The 8248-nt window shown below is 47.7% G+C and overlaps 1 pseudogene; it reads left to right on the top strand.

The window, feature by feature from the left end:
- Positions 1–5584: 5584 nt before the first annotated feature.
- Positions 5585–5929, top strand: LOC106734164 (cytochrome b-c1 complex subunit 7 pseudogene; annotated as a pseudogene).
- Positions 5930–8248: the final 2319 nt, after the last annotated feature.

Raw genomic sequence — 8248 nt, 5'->3', positions numbered from 1 at the left:
TTCAGTGCAAGTCCTGTAGTTTTTTTCTTCCAGATACCTCATTACTTCTCTTTGATGGTAAACTTATTTTAGAATCATTTAATTTTATTTATTTATTATTTAATTTGCTACAGGGCACATGCACTCACCAGAGAGAGACGAGAGAGAGAGTGAGAGAGTGAGAAAGCAAGCTTCCAGGTTTAGGTCTTGAACCACAGTGGACCATGTGGGAGTCCAGCATCTTAATCACCATGACACCTGCTGGCTCCATAGAAAACTTTAAAAATGGGTAGTCTCGGGAACCAGCAGTGAGCGTAATGGCTATGTCGCTGGACTCTCACGTAGTTGACCGCGGTTCGCGTCCTGGACCTGGTGGCTTAGAACTCATGCCGGACATGTGTGCGTGCATGCCCAAGATCCTGGGAGGAGAATGGAGGAGAAGGGATTACGGTGTGACCATCCCCCCTGGGGGGTGATTTCTCGCTTTCTGTCTCTATGTCTCTCTCTCTGTCTGGCGAGTGCACGCCCCCTATAGCAAAAACCTCTAAAAAAAAAAAAAAGGGTAGTCTTGGGGCTGGATTGTGGTACAGCAGTAAATGAGATGCTCTGCGAGGCCAGTCCACATGGGAAGGTTCCAGGTTTGCATCTAGAAAGCTTCCTGGGTACACCAGGCATGCACATGCCCATGACCCAGAGCTGGCTGAGGCTGGGAGTGGATCGCCACTGGGACTCTCTTCCAGCTGCTGTCTCTGTGCATCAGTGTGTGTCTCTCTGTCTCTCTTGCCCATGGAAGAGATAAATGAATAAACTTAAAATCTAAGTTTTAGGGGGCCAGCAGTTGGCATAATGACTATGTCGCTGGACACCCATGTAGCCAACCACGGTTCGAGTTCCGGACCCGGTGGCTTAAACTCATGCCAGGTGCATGTGCGTGTGTGCTCAAGATCCTGAAAGGAGAATGGAGAAGAGATTGTGGTGTGGCCATCCCCCCTTGGGGGTGATTTTTCGCTTTCTGTCTCTCTGTCTGTCTCTGTCTTTCTGGCAAGCGCACGTGCCTTATAGCAAACACCTCCCCCCCCCAAAAAAAATAAAGTTTTAAATCTACATTTCCTTGCCTCTATTTTCTTTTAAGGCTGCACAGTCCACTCATTGCTTCCACCATCATACCCTCCTCAAGGTCACCAGGGTCAGGATCTGCAGCTCAGCCAGCCCCCTTGAGAGGCCCCTCACAGATCTCTTTCCTATTACCCTTCACTGGCATGCATCCCATTCTACCCACCACCCTCTCATTCTTCAAATTCTTTTTCCCTGGCTTGAACCAGTACTGGAAGTCTGCAGTGAAGATGGAGAGGATAGGGCGGTTCCTGTACCTTGGTTGTGTAATGTTAATGCAGCTGAGTCACGGGACCCCCGCTGTGGAATGTGGCTTCCAAGGGGAGCTCTGAGTTGTGGCAGGATTTCAAAAGCGCATTCCACCACCACCACCAGCCCAGCTGCCAAGGGCTTTCCCCGAAAGAACAATTTACCTTCATTATGACCAACTTGGCAGAAGCTGGGTTTCTGATTTGATGGCAAAGAGGATCAGAGGTGTTATATCTTGTGACTTAGCCAGACATGGGAAGGTGAATGTCAGCAGTCTGGGACCGAGCAAAAGGCGTTCCTAACTGGAGGAAGCCCCCCGCCCCCCCCCCTCCCCGTGGAAGTGGACAGGGGCAAGGGGGGTGAAGCCATAGGCTATGGGTGGGGGGGCAGACATGGTCTGCTGCATCCAATAGGGTGGCCACTAGTTACATACTTCTTTTTTTTTTCAAAAACATTTTTTTTTGGATAGGTTTTTGCTATACGGCACATGCGTTCGCCAGAAAGACAGCTAGAGACAGAAAACAAGAAATCACCCCCCAGAGGGGATGGCCATGCCACAATCCCTTCTCCATTCTCCTCTTGGGATCTTGGGCACGCCCGCACGCGCACCCAGCGTGAGTTTAAGCCACCAGGTCTGGGACTCAAACTGCAGTCGACTACATGGGAGTCCAGCGACATAGCCTTAATGCCAGCTGCTGGTCTCTCAAAATACATTTTATTTCATTCATGAGAGAGACATTTATCACAGAGACAGGCACCCTTATTCCACAATCCACCCCCTCAGCCTTCTGGACAGCCAGGATCACAAGTGTGGGTGCATGTGTCCAGCAAGTTTCAGGTAATCTAGGGATCCAAGTCCCAGTCTTCCATGTGGCTCTAGCATCGCGGCCTGTGTCTGCATGGCTGGACCTCCAGGCAACTATTTAAATTACATTTAGATCAAGTCAAACGAAATACTTAGTTTCTTAGTGACAATAGCCACTCTTCAGTTTCTCAGTAGTCACAGGTGGCTAGTGCTGCCATGTCACGTAGCACAGATCCAGGATGTTTCTGTCGGTGCAGAGAGTTCGTAGCACAGATTTCCATCCCTCAGATAGAGAAGAACAAAAGGGAAGAAACGGGCTATGATTGAGTAAGGGACAGGAGAGCTCATCGGGAATGTCCTATGCCACGGGCAGCCCAAGGGTGAGTAACACTGGCTGTGGAGGCAGAAGGCAGCAGAGCAGGCAGGCAGTATAAGGGATACGCCGTTCCCCGGCCACTCTGTATGCCTCTTCCGTGTGGACATTATGGTTATCTTATCGGAGCTCACGTGTTTCCCCTAAGCAGCATGGCCAGCCTTTAGGGAGACTTAGGTCCTCAGCTAGGATACCCGGGCCTAGGGGTTAGAGGAAGCCAGATCCCACATAGCTGACCGTGGTTGGAGTTCTGGCCCTGGTGGCTTAAAAATATGCTGAGTGTGAAGGGGCCGACAGGTGGTGTGGTGGTTGAGGTGCTGGAATTCCACATGGCCAACTGCAGTTTGAGTCCTAGACCTGGCAGCTTGCTTTCTCACTCTCCCAATCTCTCTCTCATCTTTCTCTAGTAACATGGAAGAATAAGTAATTTTAAAAAATCTGCTGAGTGTGTTTATGTGCATGCCCAAATCCTAAAAGGTTGGCGAAATGGAGAAGGGACCATGAGATGATCATGCCTCCCTGGGGAGTGATTTCTCCTGCTCCCTTTCTGTATCCCTGGCAAATGCATGTACCTTTCAGTAATTGAAAATAAAAATAATACAATCTGGAGCAGAGAGAAAATATCAACTAAAAATATAAATTGGGAACTCCGTTGTCAATTGTCACCAGAGTCCTTTCATCATTGCCTCTTCTGGATCTCAATAGGTGACTTATTAACTATTTATTTCTGTGCAATTCAGGGATGAACATTGCTTTGATAATGATTTGCCCAGAAATCAATCCTTTAAAGACAAAGTGAGTGCTTATTCAAAATCGTGTTTGCGGCCTAGCTGCAGAATTACAGGCGGTGGGGCTCCACTGCAAGGTGCTAAGGCATGTGGGAGGCCCCGGTGCAGATCTCAGACCCACCTGAACATGCTGGGTGCGGCACTGTGTCAGTGATCCTTGCTCGCTGGGGGTCTGAGGCAGGAGGATCATGGCATGGCCCTCTCTTAGGGGTGCCTATCTCTGTCTCTTTCTCTCTGTTATAAAATATTTAAAAATTTTTTGAAATTTTAAGTTCTGTGCTCTGCCCGAGAAAGAGAAGAAAAAGGAAAAAAAGAAAAGATCTGGGACCTGGAAAACCTTCATTCTATTCCTGATTTTCTCCTTAAATTTGTAATTCTAGGGGGTAGTCTACTAGCTTCAGGCATGGCTGGATCCAGTAGTCAAAATCAAATTCACATCAGATGTCTGAGTCTCACCGTTTCTTGACTCTGTTTCTCTTTGTGTTGCTATCGTCCTTGGGCTCTGTCTATACAATGTCAAAGCGATCCCACAGCAAGCAGTTTCAGGCTGAGACACTGCTAGTTCACCAGTTGCAATGGTTACAAATAGTCTCTTCCCAAGAATTTCAGCCAAAGTTCCAGGGTTGACCTTCTTTGGCCAGGCATGACTCTTCTCCATTCTTGGACCAGTAACAGGTTTCTGAGAAATACAGTTCTCCGATTGGCCAGCCTGATCATGTGCCTACACCTGAGGCACAGGATAAGGTCAGCTTCACCTAAACCACTACATTTTCTTTTCAGAGAGATTTTTATTATAGGGTGGGCACACTTGCTGGAGAGAGAAAGTGAGAACTCCCCTCCCCCCAGGAGGGATGGGGGCATGGCCACACCACAATCCCTTCTCTCCTCAGGCACATATGTACATGCGCCCGGTGTGAATTTTAAACTGCTGGGTCCAAGACTCAAACTATGGTCAACTACATGGGAGTCCAGCGACATAACCATTACACCAACCGCTGGTCCCAACCACTACATCTTGGAGTGGGAGGTTAAGTGGTTCTACAAGGTAACACAACCTCTATAATCAAAGAAGAAAAATAGATGCTAGGTTGGCAAGAAACCACAGCTGCCTACTATCTGGTCTTTAATCCATAGCTGAAAGGTACAGCTGACCTTTATTAGACACTAGGAACAGTAGAGAAGGCTTTGTGGCACGTAGTACGTTTTCAATAAATATGGATGGAAAGGAGAAATTTGCTAAAGAGTATATAGGAACACACATTAAAGTGTAATCTTGTCCTATCAGGAAAAAAATGGAGTCTCTTAGAAGGAGGGCACGATTTTGTTGAGTCTAGGAAATAAGCCAGGAAAAAAAAAAAGGGTAGGAAAAAAGGACACATTTCTGAAGAAGAGTTCCTTAGAGACGGTGCTTAGGGCTGTTTAATTAATGTGTAAAACAACTCTGGAGGGCAGCAACACCTCAGGGGCTCTCCTGGGTTTATGAATGACACCGAACTCCTGAATATGAGGGGAAGGACAGCAGAGAGTTCTGGAGCACCTGAGGAGGTGGGCACAGAAGTGGCACTGAGTTTTTTTTTTTTTTTTAAGAATTATTGTATTTAACTTTATTTATTTATTTATTTAAATTTGATCAGAGAGGGACAGAGCAAGAGAGTGAGAGAGAGAAAGTGAGAAAGAAAGCAAGCCGCCAGGTCTGGGACTCGAACCATGGTCGGCCATATGGGAAGCCAGTGCTCTCCACCACGCCAACTACTGGCCCCAGTTCTCAGCTTTAACAAGGACGAGGTAAGAAGGAGATCCTAGAAATCAATTCCAAATGATGTCTATGAACTCAAGAAAGTCAAGCTATAGCTGACAACCAGGGGAAGCACCTAGAGGGCAGTACAGACTATTCCCTGAGAACTTCAGCCCAGGCTGTCTCTAGACAGGAGCAGGAGAAATCTTGGGCACTTGAGTCCATTTGAGCTATTATAATAAAGCGCCATTAACTAGATGGCTTATAAGTGACAGGGATTTATTTCTCACAGTCCTAGAGGGTGGAAAGTCCAAGACCGAAGGGTCTGGTGAGGACCTGTTTCCGGGTTCATAAATGGCACCTTCTTACTCTGCTCTTACACAGTGGAGGGGGCACAGGAGTCCCTGGGCTCTCTTTTGTAAGGTCACTAATTCCATTCATGAGGGCTCTGCTCTCCTGATCTGACCTAGTCATCTCCTATAGTACTCACGTCCATATGCCTTTAAAAAAAAAAAAAAAAAAAAAGAGAATTATTTTGGCTCTCTGGTCAAAATGGCGAGAGGCCGGCCATTTCAGCATCAGGTCGGTGGCTGGATGGTATTCGAAAATAGTATTTCAGTGCTGCAGAATTCAATAAACGGGGGTTCATGTGAGATGATACGATATACGAGAATGAAGATTTGAAGGAAGCCATAAGAAGACTTCCTGAGAACCTTTATAATGACAGGGTGTTTCGCATGAAGAGAGCCCTGGACCTGACCATGAGGCAGCAGATCTTGCCTAAAGAGCAGTGGACAAAATACGAGAAGGATCGTTTCTACCTTGAACCATATCTAAAAGAGGTTATTCGGGAAAGAAAAGAGAGAGAAGAGTGGGCAAAGAAGTAACTAGATTGCAATTGTGGATGTGGTTGTTCTTTAAGTATTTTTATGAAGTGGGGGTGGAACCTGAAAAGTTTAATTTAAAAATAATTTGGTCGGCAGGTGTATTACTTTAAATAAATGTCTATTATAAACAAACAAAAAAAGAATTATTTCATTTAACTTTCTTTATTTTCTTTCTTTCTTTATTTAAATTTGACCAGAGAAGGACAGAGTGAGAGAGACAGAAAGGGAAAGTGAGAAAGCAAGCTGCCAGGTCCAGGACTCAAACCATAGTTGGCCATGTGGGAGTCCAGCATCCTTAATCACCACACCACCTGTGGCCCCTATTATTATTTTTAAAATCTGACCAGAGACAGACAGAGAGGAGGAACATAAAAAAGTAAGCCACCAGGTCCAGGGATTGAACCACGGTCAGCCATGTGGGAGTCCAGCACCTTAACCACCATGCCCCTTGCCAGCCTCCACATTTCTTTCTTTTTTAGAGAGGGTCTTCTTGCACAGTAATCCTCCTGCCTCAACCTCCCAAATCACTGAATTACAGGTGTGCACCACTGTGCCTGGACTTGAGGTTGGACAAAGGCTGGCCTCCCATGGAGTCCCAGCCTGTGGAACATAGCATGTTAGCAGTGTGCTACCACAGCTGGACCAATTCCCTGGTGTCTGAAAAGTCATCCAAGTACAATTTAAATGTATAAAGCTTTGTGGGACCTGCAAAGTCCCTTTTACAACTTGCAATGACATACTCACAGGCTCTCAGGACTGGAATGTAGACATCTTTAGGTGGCCGTTACTCCGTCTACCAGAGCTCTCCTGGGAGAGCTATCACAGGAGACGGGCTACTTAGAAAAACCAGTAGCAAAGCTGAGCTACCTTTGAACATCAGCTTCCAAATGGCATTCTATTAAATCCAGCCTGGAGGGCGGGGAGCACAGTGGGAATCCGAAGGCTGGCTGCAGATGCCCCCTCGGAGTGCATGGCCACATGGGAGCCCCTCGCCAAGCCATAAAGGGAATACTAGCCAACAGGTGAGGTACCAAAGAGCTCTGAAACCTGGTATTGGCAAGGGTATTGCTCTTCTAAGACCCAAACCCTGCCTAAGTGAACGCGGATAACAACTCCCTGGAAGGGTTGGCATGAGGAATAATAAAAACATCATCTATGATATCAGCTAAACAATGTCTGATCCTCAATAAACGTCTATTTAGGAATGTCTCCTAAATTCATTCCTCCCTCTTTCTCTGACCTCCTGGGCATGCCCACTGCCTCCTCCAGGCCTCTCAGGAGCTTTCACTTGCTAATGCCAGTCTTGCCAGCCTCAGCCTGGTAGCAGAGGTGGTGGTATGAGCAACAGCTTTGGTAAATGAGTAAGTATTAACCATGGGACCTGGAGCAACTCTTAAGCTCTCTAAACTTCGGTTTCCTCCTCTGTACCATGGGGATAAGAATATCTACCACAGCAGGCTGTTGTGAGGATTAAGTGAGACGATGAATGGGAAGGATTTAGCACAGTGTCTGGCACCAGATTAAGTGCATGTTACACAGTAGTGTTATTCCTCCCCAGAGGCCCGACCTTCTTTCACCCTCATCTCCATTCCTCATGCAGCAGCTCTGGATGACTCTCACCTGAAGCGCTGAGCCTGGCTTAGAATGTATCTCATCTGTCGCCGATAATCTCAATAGTTCTATGCTAGTCATTCTCGGGGCCCCAGTTCTACGCTGCTTGCTTTTCAGTCATTCAACCGGTATGAACCAGCCTTCTCAGTGATAGAGACTTACGCAGGCTTTTGCCTCAATTCTGGACATGACTTCCTTGAGGAAATGCGCTTTCCTGCGCAGTATGTTGGAAAAGTACTTTCCCTCCTCGCCAGGCCTCAGGTTCCTTATCCAGAGTCAGTCCAGAGGACTGTAACGGCTGGAAGAGCCCATCCAGGTGTGGGATCTTAAACCGACAGATCCTGTTGCAGTGGTAATCAAGTCCACCTTTCCCGTTCTCCAGAAGGGGTAATGGAGTGCTATTTTTCCAGAAGGGGAAACAATTTTTTCTCTGTTTGGCCTCCGGGGCACGACTTCCCGGAGGGCATGCAGCCCTGTTTTCCTAACTGGGCGCGAGAGAGGACTCTCCAGGGTCTCCAGGGCTCGGGGCGCCGGAAACACGTGTGTGCTCACCTACGTGTACACACGTGAGCACACCTACAGCAGCAGGGGGCTCTCAGGCCGGCAGGGGGCAGCACAGACCCGGCTTGCAATTACCCGGCGCAGCCCCGAGGGAGGAGGGCGTGCTGCAGTCCCGGCGGCGGTGGCGACGGCTGGAGGTGCAGCCTC

This window comes from Tupaia chinensis, unplaced genomic scaffold, assembly GCF_000334495.1.
Source record: "Tupaia chinensis unplaced genomic scaffold, TupChi_1.0 Scaffold000081_1, whole genome shotgun sequence".
Classification (NCBI taxonomy): Eukaryota; Metazoa; Chordata; class Mammalia; order Scandentia; family Tupaiidae; genus Tupaia; species Tupaia belangeri.
The sequence above is the reverse complement of the archived record's forward strand: the minus strand, read 5'-3'. Positions and strand labels throughout refer to the sequence as shown.